At 46.1% G+C, this 13,867-nt stretch overlaps 1 pseudogene; it reads left to right on the top strand.

Annotated features, from left to right (window-relative positions):
* LOC117509058 overlaps window positions 1–13,867 on the top strand; it is a 113,511-nt pseudogene that overhangs the window by 86,923 nt on the left and 12,721 nt on the right.

Below are 13,867 nucleotides of genomic sequence, written 5' to 3'. Positions count from 1 at the left end.
ACTCACAGTTCAGTATGCTTCTTAAAGAACAGTATGTACTCACAATTCACTATGCTACTTAAAGAACAGTACGTACTCACAGTTCAGTATGCTTCTTAAAGAACAGTATGTACTCACAATTCACTATGCTACTTAAAGAACAGTACGTACTCACAGTTCAGTATGCTTCTTAAAGAACAGTATGTACTCACAATTCACTATGCTACTTAAAGAACAGTACGTACTCACAGTTCAGTATGCTACTTAAAGAACAGTACATAGTCACAATTCACTATGCTACTTAAAGAACAGTACGTACTCACAGTTCAGTATGCTTCTTAAAGAACAGTATGTACTCACAATTCACTATGCTACTTAAAGAACAGTACGTACTCACAGTTCAGTATGCTACTTAAAGAACAGTACATAGTCACAATTCACTATGCTACTTAAAGAACAGTAAGTACTCACAGTTCAGTATGCTTCTTAAAGAACAGTATGTACTCACAATTCACTATGCTACTTAAAGAACAGTACGTACTCACAGTTTAGTATGCTTCTTAAAGAACAGTATGTACTCACAATTCACTATGCTACTTAAAGAACAGTACGTACTCACAGTTCAGTATGCTTCTTATAGAACAGTATGTACTCACAATTCACTATGCTACTTAAAGAACAGTACGTACTCACAGTTTAGTATGCTTCTTAAAGAACAGTATGTACTCACAATTCACTATGCTACTTAAAGAACAGTACGTACTCACAGTTCAGTATGCTTCTTAAAGAACAGTATGTACTCACAATTCACTATGCTACTTAAAGAACAGTATGTACTCACATTTCACTATGCTACTTAAAGACCATTATGTACTAGCTATAGCACCACCAATCCAGCATCAACTGAAACCACCAGGAAAGTACGTCAGCTGCCAGCACAGTCACATGGAAGAATGCAGTTTGCTCCATCTGCACTGATGTACACAGTCGTTGTACACACCTGCACTGAGGACGTACACAGTCGACCAACCCGGTTGCGTGTTTGTGCTCGCGTGGGGGACAACGACATGATTTTTTTTTCTTTTTTTCCCCTGTCTGCATATATAGTAAAGGTAAATGCCACACTGGCAGAACCATTAATGAACATTAATACACATATACACATTTATGCAATTTATTCTTGCAGGACAGAAGGTATGTAGTGCGTGAGTGAATGTGGTGTGTGAGACCCCCATCCGCCTTTCCCGATCACCCTACAAGATCCTACTCAAAGAGTACTGACAACTTCTGTCAGGAGGGCCTGACCATCAAAACAACACAAAGACAGACAAAAATGAAAGACATGTAGTGAAGACAATAACTGTGAAGTGAGACGGTGCATCAACATAAAACATGCTGGAACAAACAGTGACAGCGACAGTCTGTTGTCCAGTTAGTGAGCATTCATTCCCTAATCTAGGACACCAGAGTCTTGATCCCCTTGAGAGCACCCAAAACCGAATTGTGGTGTCGGCCACGAAAACGTGACCAGCCACACACAGAGACCCAGATCACAGCTATATATCCGATCACTACTGTGGCTGGTGTGTTGGGCCAAGATAAAAGTATAGAACCCTACCATAAGACATGGACCACTCCGGCACGTCGGAAGCCATACGGCCAACCGCAAGCGACAACGGAAAAGGGCCCAGGACGCAAAGCCCCAGGAGGAACCAGGCGAAAAAGGGAAGCGGAGGAGCACAGGGGCCAGGAAGGGCAGCTACCAGAGCCACCAGGGCAGCACGACGAAAAAACAAGGGAGCGGTCCGATGGCGCTGGAACGCACCCCCAACACCGCCCCCCATGACACGATTGATGATTTGATTGAGCTAACTGATGCTGCTAAATCTTGTAACACACACACAAAATCCACTCCGCTGTAAGCCGTCTGGATGAATGAAGACCTGTTCACATGAAATGCTGACGTGATTTTTGGGTGGACTGAGGAACTAAACAAAGTATTTTTTTTAATGGAAGTCTGAAGTCAGAAGTGTGAAGTCGGGTCATAACAAAGTGGGAAGATGACTTTTAACTACTTTGATGATTTGATGATTTTTAACTACTTTGTGTTGTCACTCAGCGTGGATGGTTTGGCTATGAGGAACTTTGAGCTTCGTGGTGCACATCGCCACTGAAGCTCATATAAAAGCACAATCAAGTTAACCCTCGGGAGTCCGAGGGCATTTTTTGGACAGTTCACTCGCCTGGCATAAATGTTTTATTATTGCTGTTAACAGCTCTCCCTGCATCTCACAATCAAGTTTTATGTCTCTTTTTTTCAGGACAACATGTGCTTTCAGAATATATATGTTTTTGTTGTGTTTTATAAGTGTAATTAAGGTTTACAATAAAAAATAGGCAAGGCAAAAATAAAGCGAAAAATAATTTTCCACACACATTTATTCAAAATACACAGCAAACTATAATAAACAACTGTTTTGACACTTTATAAAGGTAATTTGAGGTCTTGTGTGAAAGACTGTACAACAAAAAGGTTCAAGCAATAAACACAAATGCACATTTTGCACAATATATACAAAATGGTCTATGCGTTTTGTTGTCCATTGATATGGTAAACAGTGCTTTACGCAGAGAAAGAAACACAGTTATCCAGTAATATTCACATGCAAACTAGTGGAGCAATCCTGATAGTTACTCACTCTGTTTGAGCACATGAGATTGTCATCAGAGGCTTTCCATCTGCTCCTGCTTTCACTGATCGCTGTGCGTAATGGCGCAGGGCGCACTGAGTATGTACTAATAGTATGTACTCATTGGAGCACCCAGGGGGCTGTTCAAATGGGCCAACTAGTAACATATCACTCCTGAAAATGATCTTTGGCTTTTCACGTGAGGTAAATCTGCCCTACGATTGGATTTTGGAAAACCATGTAACAGTGAACCAATTAACATTGGACACACACATTGCGCACGTCATCACACAGCTTCTATGAGGAGTAAAAAGATGGCCAATGGCTGGCTTGAAAGTCTGCAGAGTTAACTTTTCAGCAAAAAAAAAAGTAAGTTTCTATCTCATATCATTCAAACGTTATTTATAATTTAGTAAAGCTTGGTATACGGCGTCAGCCCCAGAGGGTTAAAATACTACCTGACAAGCAGTAACACCGTAATGTCAAGATTACGTAACGTTAATATACATATGGTGTTATTTCATGCAGTGCTTGGTTGTATCAAACACCAGAAAATGAGTAAATTAGATAGCAGCTAAAGCTACAAACACAGCTTACCCATTTATCTCAATCATCTCACGTGTTTATCTATCTCATCTGCCGTGGCTTCTTCACTGGAGCGTTATAGTTCAACCATTTCTCTGGGTAAAGATCCAGTGGTGTTTTTTTTTTTTTTTTTGTTCTCAATAAAATGAAAAGAACAGACATAGGGACGTTTTGGTGGATTTTTCAAATTTAGCACCTTTAGCGAGCACCGGAGATGCTCGTCTTTCAATGGAGGAGTGAAGAAGTTAAATGCTGTACCACAGCACTCAGGTCTCTCCTTTCCATGTTCAAAACATCGTCCTGAAAGCGATAGTTTCCTTGCACCCATGAACAGAACAATTAATGCTGCTCATGTTTGGACACTTTTAGCGTACTGCGTTCCCACGTAGCTAATCATCGACGCAGTGGCAAACCGGAAATGTCTTGACAAAATGGAGCCGCCCACCCTAACTTCCTGAATATGGTGAATAGCCAAAAATGATCTGTTTGATATGCTCTGTGTGCCAAATGTCATGCTTTTATCAGCTTTTGTCACTGATTGTGCAAGTGAAATTGTGAAAGTTTTGAACATGCAGAGACATTCACTTGCACCTGAGAAGAGCCTTTGACACCATGACATTGATGGACAGAGCTGTTTGGTAAAGTCACCTTGCCAAGCAATTCCTCGCGCTGTGTTCCGCTTGATGCTGCACTTTGTGGAGCTGGATGCTGCCTTACATAAAATAAATATTTTGTAGCAGATTAATCATTTGCGTACCCGGATGATCCTAGGAGCTATGTCGGGGGCTTTGTGCTCCCTGTAGGGTCTCCCAAGGCAAACAGGTCCTAGGTGACAGGTCAGACTAAGGGCAGTTCAGAACCTCCATGACCAGTAAAAGATCAAGGACCGTGACGTTGCCCGGTATGGCGGAGCCGGGGTCCCACCCTGGAGCCAGGCCTGGGGTTGGGGCTCGCGTGCGAGCGCCTGGTGGTCGGGCCTTAGCCCATGGGGCACGGCCGGGCTCAGCCTGAAAGAGTGAAGTGGGCCCACCCTCCTGTAGGTTTACCACCTGCAGAGGGGGCCATGGGGGTCGGATGCAGAGAGGATTGGGTGGCGGTTGAGGGAGTGTGGCCAGGCGGCCCGGTCCATGCTCACAGCCCCTGGCTGTTGGGACGTGGAATGTCACCTTGCTAGGGCGGAAGGAGCCTGAGCTTGTGTGGGAGGTTGAGAGATACCGACTAGAGAGTCAGGCTCACCTCCACGCACAGCTTGGGCTCTGGTACCCAACTCCTGGAGAGGGGCTGGACGCTTCATTTTTCTGGCGTCGCCCACAGGGAGAGGCGGAGAGCTGGGGTGGCATTGCTTATTGCTCCCCAGCTCAGTCACCAAGTGTTGGAGTTCACTCCGGTGAACGAGAGGGTCGCGTCCCTACGCCTTCGGGTCGGGGACAGGTCTCTCACCGTTGTCTTGGCCTATGGGCCGAGCAGCAGTGCAGAGTACCAAACCTTCCTGGAGTCCCTGAGAGGGGTACTAGATAGCGCTCCGACTGGGGACTCCATTGTTCTCCTGAGGGATTTCAACACCCACGTGGGCGGCAACAGTGAGACCTGGAGGGGGGTGATCGGGAAGCATGGCCTCCCCGATCTGAACCCGAGTGGTGTTCGGTTGTTGAACTTCTATGCTAGTCACAGTTTGTCCATCACGAACACCATGTTCGAGCACAAGAGTGTCCATAAGTGCACGTGGCACCAGGACACCCTGAGCCGGAGGTTGATGATCGACTTTGTAGTCGTATCATCTGACCTTCGGCCATGTGTCTTGGACACTCAAGTGAAGAGAGGGGCAGAGCTGTCGACTGATCACCACCTGGTGGTGAGTTGGATCCACTGGGAGGGTAATAAGCCGGTCAGACCTGGCATGTCCAAACGTATTGTGAGGGTCTGTTGGGAACGACTGGCGGAACCCTCTGTCAGCGAGGTCTTCAACTCCCACCTCCGGGAGAGCTTCTCCCAGATCCCGGATGAGGTTGGAGACATGGAGTCTGAGTGGACCATGTTCTCCACCTCCATTGTCGAAGTGGCTGCTCATAGCTGAGGTCGCAAGGTCTCTGGTGCCTGTCGTGGCGGCAATCCCCGAACCCGGTGGTGGACACCGGAAGTAAGGGATGCCGTCAAGCTGAAGAAGGAGTCCTACTTATCTTTGTTGGTAGGTGGGACCCCAGAGGCAGCTGACAGGTACCGGCAGGCCAAGCGTGCCGCAACCCGTGTGGTCACAGAGGCAAAAACTCGGGTCTGGGAGGAGTTTGGGGAGGCTATGGAGGAGGACTATCAGTTGGCCTCAAAAAGATTCTGACAAACCGTCCGACGCCTCAGGAGGCGGAAGCAGCTCTCCACCAGCACTGTTTACGGTGCGGGTGGGGAGCTGTTGACCCTGACTGGGGATGTTGTCGGGCGGTGGAAGTAGTACCTCGAGGATCTCCTCAATCCCATCGTCACGTCTTCCGAAGAGGAAGCAGAGACTGGGGTCTTGGAGGCAGACTCATCCATTACCCAGGCCGAAGTCACAGAGGTGGTTAGAAAGCTCCTCGGTGGCAAGGCTCCTGGGGTGGATGAAATCCGTCCTGAGTATCTTAAGTCTCTGGATGTTGTGGGGCTGTCTTGGGTGACATGCCTCTGCAACATTGTGTGGTGATCGGGGACAGTGCCTCTGGACTGGCAGACCGGGGTGGTGGTCCCTCTGTTTAAGAAGGGCGACTGGAGGGTGTGTTCCAACTACAGGGGGATCACACTCCTCAGCCTCCCCGGTAAGGTCTATTCCAGAGTACTGGAGAGGAGAATTCGACCAATGGTCGAACCTCGGATTCAGGAGGAGCAGTGTGGTTTTTGTCCCGGTCGCGGCACACTGGACCAGCTCTGCACGCTCCATCGGGTGCTCGAGGGTTCATGGGAGTTTGCCCAACCAGTCCACATGTGTTTTGTGGATCTGGAGAAGGCATTCAACCGTGTCCCTCGGGGCACCCTGTGGGGAGTGCTCCGGGAGTACGGGGTCCGGGGTCCTTTGCTAAGGAGCTTGGTTTTCATTGCCGGTAGTAAGTCAAACCTGTTTCCAGTGCACGGTTTGGGAACCACAGAATCTTGTCTCTGCTGTTTGCGGACGATGTGGTTCTGTTGGCTTCATCAAATCAGGACCTTCAGCGTGCACTGGGGCAGTTTGCAGCCGAATGTGAAGCGTCCGGGATGAAAATCAGCACCTCCAAATCCGAGGCCATGGTTCTCGACCGGAAAAAGGTGCTTTGCCCTCTTCAGGTTGGTGGAGTGTCCTTGCCTCAAGTGGAGGAGTTGAAGTATCTCAGGGTCTTGTTCATGAGTGAGGGACGAATGGAGCGTGAGATCGATAGACGGATCGGTGCAGCATCTGCAGTGATGCGGTCGCTGTATTGGACCGTCGTGGTGAAGAGAGAGCTGAGTAGGGGGGCAAAGCTCTCGATTTACCGATCGATCTACGTTCCAATCCTCACCTATGGTCATGAGATTTGGCTCATGACCGAAAGAACAAGATCGAGAGTACAAGCGGCCAAGATGAGCTTCCTCCGCAGGGTGGCTGGGCGCTCCCTTAGAGATAGGGTGAGGAGCTCGGTCACTCGGGAGGAGCTCGGAGTCAAGCCGCTGCTCCTCCACGTCGAAAGGAGTCACTTGAGGTGGTTCGGGCATCTTTTCCGGATGCCCCCTGGACGCCTCGCTGGAGAGGTGTTCCGGGCACGTCTCACTGGGAGGAGGCCCCAGGGAAGACCCAGGACACGCTGGAGGGACTACATCTCTCGGCTGGCTTGGGAACGCCTTGGGGTTCCCCCGGAGGAGCTGGGGAGGTGTGTGTGGATCGGGAGGTCTGGCGGCTTTGCTTGAGCTGCTGCCCCCGCGACCCGACTCTGGATAAAGCTGAAGAAAATGGATGGATGGATGGATGGATGGATTAATGATTTGCTACAAGGGTTTGGCTTATGAAATCACCTCTAATTGCTTCCAGAATCACAGAGGAAGTTTCTACAGCTGCAGGTTTTTTCTCTCTCTCGTGCGCTTCGTGACATGGAAAGTGCATTTGGAATCATCTAAAATGTAATTATTTGGTAACTATTTATAATAACAATGTTGTAGTAGCTTGGTAAAATAGTTGCATGTTCATTCCTTCTTATGAGTATCTGTAAAATGATAGATTTAACATCTCGTCATAATCGTTCAGATGAGCTGTGCTGTGGTGTGCTGTGCTGAAGCAATGACTTGCACTGACAGACAGCGTTTTTGAATTGTTTGCACAATGATCACGTAGTTCACATAATTAATGTGTGCCAGAACATTTCAAAATTGTCTTTGCACGAATAGCATGAAGCCACGCACAGTTTACAAGTTTACAGTGAGTTTCCTCTCTGACACGGCAGATACCAGTGTGCAGATCAAATTTGTGTCAAGGCACCTTAATGCCGATATCTTTGCAAGAGAACTAAAAGTCCAAGTCTTAAGGCCCCTGTTGTTCTGCTGTAAGGGTGTTAGACTAGAATGCTAATGAGTGACCTAAGGCAGTAACTGGATGTCTTTGGTACCAGGTCTCTTTGGAGAATCCTTTGTGTCAAACCAAAGGTTATTGAGGGAGACGGAGATGAGGAGCGTCACTTGTCTTGTGGGGGAATGTCAGCTTTGACATTTTGGCCATGTGTCACTGCATGACCCAGCACATAGGTGCCTGAGTCTAGAGGACTCCAGTGGCTGGAGAAGGCCAAAGGGTTGCCCACATTGCACTTGGCTGCATCAGATAGGTGGTTATTTTTTAGATGTGGGGATGGACTGGTTATCTGCCAGGATGATTGCCATCCTGGACCCAAGGTGGCTCTGTGCTGTTGTGGACATGACAAGGCATGGCACCAGTGCATGCTCCCAGACTTGACATGAGTTTGTGTCATTTGATTCATTTGACGCTCTGAGGTTGATGGACATATGGACATGCCGCTTTATATTCATATGGTTGACAAAATGGCACAGATACTTTGACAACTTCCTGAAACAATACAGTGTCACCTCTGCTTTCAATCTCTGTTCTAGTTGAGCTTTCCCCCACAGCCAATCCTAGAGTCCGGAGAAGGTCACATGGGTCTCTCCCTCCCTGCAAGACTGCTGAGATTGTTGTGAAGATTTTGATGTGGAACACATGGACTTTTAAAAAAATACTTTATAATGGGAACAACTGAAAGTATGGTCAAATCTCGAAGGTATCCCTGGACCTCAGGTAGAGAAATGGCTTCTCTGCTTCAAACGTTTGACTGCTGATGAGTAAAGGTGGTGGGGGGGGGGGGGTTCGTGTTTCACCTGCTGTCTACAGATCATTGGTTCCTCTGACTTTGTAACATCCTCTTCATCTGATGCAGCTTTTGTTGGCTGAAGGTATCCAGGTGTCCTCTGACTGTGTGCTGTTTTTCATCCTTTCTGCAGAGTCAAAGTCCACCTATAAACATGGGCACTCAGCTTCTACTTCAGGAGTTCCTTCTCCAGGCGGGACATCACAGCATCAAATTCACGAGACGCACCCGGCCTTCAGCCAGGTACTGTCTGTAGACCTTCTGTCCATGTGTCCTCCTTCCTGGGTGTTAATTTGCATGATTATCAACACTGACAAAAGCCTGAAGGCAAAGCATTTATTTTCCACATTGGCTTCACATGCAGGTGAAGCCAATGTGATCATCAGCAGGTAAACTGATCAGGAGCAGGTAAACTGTGACTGACCACAACAAAACCTTAAAAATGAAGCCATAAAATTAAATACTTCAATTAGCAAATCAGTGTTTCAAAAAAGAAAGAAAGAGGAGGTAATGGGCAGGAAATAGAGCATATGAAAGGAGCCACAACTTAAACAGCAGAGAAATCCAGAGACGCGCCCACTTCATTCTCCGTACCCCCAGCCCATGCACGCCAAGGTAGACACACAAAAAGAAGAAAGCCTTGACCCCTGGAGATCAGGGAAATCCTATGACCCTGTTTCAATCATAAGTTGTTGCATTTGAAAAGTTCTTAGAGAAGTCCAGTCCCTCTCTAGGTGTTTGGGTCCAGAGCCTGTGCTGTGCATGGAGGTGAGCCCAACTGTTTCCAATTGGTATCACTCAACCTCTCACAAAGCCCAGGCTTCTTCCCCACCGGAGAGGTAACACTCCATGTTCTAAGAGTGATAGCAGTATCAGTCTATGTGGGCGTTTTCCCCCGTCCACTGCCCAAAAAACAGCGCATCAGATCCGTTATACTGCCCTTGCTGGTGGTGAACCCACATGAAAGTTTCTTCAAGCTAAGCCTGACTGAGTCCCATGGATGTAGAACAGGCCAATCACCCCCAGCCTGGCTCCAGTCTCCCTAATCCAGGTGAGGCAACTCCATCCCTGTTTGTCCATCATAACGGATCTTTTTGTTGCCTGTTGTCTGTTTCCTTGCATGGGACCAATTTGCCAAGAGTGGCCCTACTGGGAGCTAATGCTCCAGGCAACAGCACCAGGATCTCTGGAGCACACAAACCCCTCAGCCATGATAAGGTGGTGATTCAGTCTTCACTTAAATTAACAAGCATTTAAAAAAGGGTTCTGCATCTTCATGATTTTCTAAGTTAAATTGCTACATGTTGGTGCAAAATTGTTTGGACATAAGTTACCAGTAGTTTTGAAACAAACATTTTGACCACAGCAGCAGATCATGAAAATTCAGTAAGGTATATCTACTATACATCCCAAATCTGAGGTGGACCTCTACTAGTGTATACTAAGGTACTCCTAAATATTAAAAAAAAAAGACAAGAGAAGAGAGAGAGAGAGAGAGAGAGAGAGAGAGAGAGAGAGAGAGAGAGAGAGAGAGAGAGAGAGAGAGAGAGAGAGAGAGTGAGAAAAGAGAATAAAGAGGAAGAAAGAAGAAGGGATAGAGCCACTTAGGTGTCTGGTCTTGAGAACCAGGTATGGTAGCTTTCAAAGCTTTTTTTATCCCATGGGAACTCTCCCTACTCACCCAAGTGGCTCAAGTAGATGGACAGCATGTATACGAGGTCTATTAGAAAAGTATCCAACCTTATTATTTTTTTCAAAAACCATATGGCTTTGAATCATGAGTGATTGCGTCAGAAAAGCTTGAACCTTCGTGCGCATGCGTGAGTTTTTTCACGCCTGTCGGTTGCGTCATTCGCCTGTGAGCAGGCTTTGAGTGAGGAGTGGTCCACCCCTCTCGTCGTTGTTTTCATTGTTTAGGAATGGCTCAGAGACTGCCGCTTTGCTTGATCAAAATTTTTTCAGAAACTGTGAGGGACATCAAAGTGGACACCATTTGAGAAATTCAGATGGTTTTTGGTGAAACTTTTATGGGCTTCAAAGAGATTATGGAGTGTTACTGTCGCTTTAAGGACGGCCCAGAGCGACTGGTGGTGTGCCGCGCTCCGAAGCTGCCATCGACAGGCTGAGCAACCATTTCATTTCTAAACGGATGGCTGTATGGATCCGTGACCATCGTGTGCAATTTCTCTGGTTATCACAAGCCTAGACATCAACCATTTTCCCTCAGATTTCACTTTTAACAAGAGATTTTGTCATGGAAAGCTGAGCGGAGGCTTCGCGCGTCACGATGGATTCGCTACTGGAGCGAGACAAAACCACCTCAGTTTTGGTTTCACAGGACGGCTTTGAGATGATGTTCAGACAGCTGTCGGTGGTTTTTCCATTGAGTGATTATCTGAGAAATTGTGGATGTGCCTGGACATGCCAGAACATGTCCTGTGAGGCTTCATCATGGCGTTGCTTTGTGCCATGCGGCACCACCACGACACGCTGAATTCCTCCGCACGTCTGTCTCAATGTGCCTAAAAAGTGCTGATGTCCATGTCTTTTCACAATTCCTGTGCTAGTCAGATGACATCCTGGATAAAACACAGCGTCCAGTTTGGAAATGAACGGCACATTCCACTGTTACAGGAGTTTTTGTCATGGAAAGAGGAGAGGAGGTTTCGCACGTCGCGGTGGTGCCACATGGCGCAAAGCAATGCCGTGATGAAGCCTCACAGGACATGTTCTGGCATGTCCAGGCACATCCACAATTTCTCGGATAATCACTCGATGGAAAAACCACCGACAGCTGTCTGAACATCATCTCATCATCGTCTCTGAGCCATTCCTAAACAATGAAAAAAACGACGAGGGGGTGGACCACTCCTCACTCAAAGCCTGCTCACAGGTGAATGACACAACCGACAGGCGTGAAAAAACTCATGCATGCACACGAAGGTTCAAGCTTGGCTGACGTAATCACACATGATTCAAATCCATATGGTTTTTAAAAAAATAATAAGGTCGGATACTTTTCTAATAGACCTCGTATAAGTGATGTTTACACAAACAGAGGAGTAAACAACATATACAAAAAATATCAGAACTACATAATATTATAGGAGTTAGTACCTGAAACCTAAATGTTCCTACAGAAAAAGATTGAAATAAACATCTACCTAGTCTGTAGACATCAGGGCTGTGAAAACTCTGCGTCTTTTCACAATTCCTGTGGTAGTCATGCGACATACCGGATCAAGAAAACGTCCAGTTTAGAAATGAACGGCACATTCCACTGTTACAGGAGTTTTTGTCATGGAAAGAGGAGCGGAGTTCCGCGCGTCGCGGTGGAGCCGCATGACACAAAGCAACACCGTGATGAAGCCTCACAGGACATGTTGGGGCATGTCCAGCTCATGCTCAATTTCTCGGATAATCACACGACTGAAAAGCAATCGACCGTCTGAAATCCACCTGAAAGCCATCCTGTGAGACCAACACGGAGGTGACTTTGTACCGCGTAATGAACGGCTCTGTGGCGCGTCCCTCCGCTTTTCTTTCCATGAAAAAACTCCTGTAACAGTGGAATGTGCCAAAAAAGTGCTGATGTCCACGCCTTCTGCCTTTTTATGAAAGTCAGATGACGTCCCGGATCAACAAAGCCTTCATGTTGGAAATGATCTGGTTGTTCCAGCAGGGTTGGAGCCTGTCGATCGGCGCTCGGAGCGTGGCGCGCTCTCAGCAGTTGTGGGCGGTCTTTAAACCATCTGGATCACTCCTTAATCTGTGTAATCCCCATAAAATCGTCCCTGAAAGCCATATTAATTTTCCGAACTGTGTCCACCTGGAGGTCTCTCACAGTTTCTGAAAAGAAATTGATGCAGCAAAGCTCCAAATCATTCAGACATTTATTCGCAATAAAAAACAATGAGATGGGTGGACCACTGCTCACACAAAGCCTGCTCACAGGTGAATGACGCAACCGACAGGCGTGAAAAAACTCACACATGCGCACGAAGGTTCAAGCTTGGATGATGCAATCACACGTGATTCAAATCCATATGGTTTTTGCAAAAAATAAAAAGGTCCGATACTTTTTGGACAGACCTCGTACATATATATATATATATATATATATATATATATATATATATATATATACATATATATATATATATATATATACACAGTGGAGAAAATAATTATGTGACCCCCTGTCAGTTTTGCAGGTTTTCCCACCTACAAAGAATGGAGAGGTCTGTAATTTTTTATTGTAGGTACACTTCAACTGTGAGAGACAGAATCTAAAAGAAATCCAGTAAATCACATTGTATGATTGTTAAATAATTAATTTTGCATTTTATTGCATAAAATAATTATTTGACCCCGAGAAAAACAGAGTTTAACAATTAGTACAAACATTTGTCTGCCAATACAGAGGTCAGACATTTCCTGTAGTTCTTCACCAAGTTTTCACACACTGCAACAGGGATTTTGGTCCACTCCTCCTTACAGATCTTCTCCAGATCTTTCAGGTTTGGAGTTTCAGCTCCCTCCAAAGATTTTCTATTGAGTTCAGGTCTGGAGACTGGCCAGGCCACGCCAGGACCTTGAAATGCTTCTTACGGAGCCCCTCCTTAGTTGCCCTGGCTGTGTGTTTGGGGTCATTGTCATGCTGGAAGACCCAGCCATGACCCATCTTCAATGCTCTTTCAACCCCTGGCAAAAATTATGGAATCACCGGCCTCAGAGGATGTTCATTCAGTTGTTTAATTTTGTAGAAAAAAAGCAGATCACAGACATGACACAAAACTAAAGTCATTTCAAATGGCAACTTTCTGGCTTTAAGAAACACTATAAGAAATCAAGAAAAAAAGATTGTGGCAGTCAGTAACGGTTACTTTTTTAGACCAAGCAGAGGAAAAAAATATGGAATCACTCAATTCTGAGGAAAAAAGTATGGAATCACCCTGTAAATTTTCATCCCCCAAATTAACACCTGCATCAAATCAGATCTGCTCGTTGACATTGACCCTATGTGTCTTTTTGCAAGGAATGTTTTTGCAATTTTTGCTCTATGGCAAGATGCATTATCATCTTGAAAAATGATTTCATCATCCCCAAACATCCTTCAATTGTCCAAAATATCAACATAAACTTGTGCATTTATTAATGATGTAATGACAGCCATCTCCCCAGTGCCTTTACCTGACATGCAGCCCCATGTCATCAATGACTGTGGAAATTTACATGTTCTCTTCAGGCAGTCATCTTTATAAATCTCATTGGAACAGCACCAAACAA

This window comes from Thalassophryne amazonica, chromosome 4 (assembly GCF_902500255.1).
Source record: "Thalassophryne amazonica chromosome 4, fThaAma1.1, whole genome shotgun sequence".
Taxonomy (NCBI): Eukaryota; Metazoa; Chordata; class Actinopteri; order Batrachoidiformes; family Batrachoididae; genus Thalassophryne; species Thalassophryne amazonica.
This window is presented reverse-complemented; position numbering and strand designations above follow the sequence as displayed.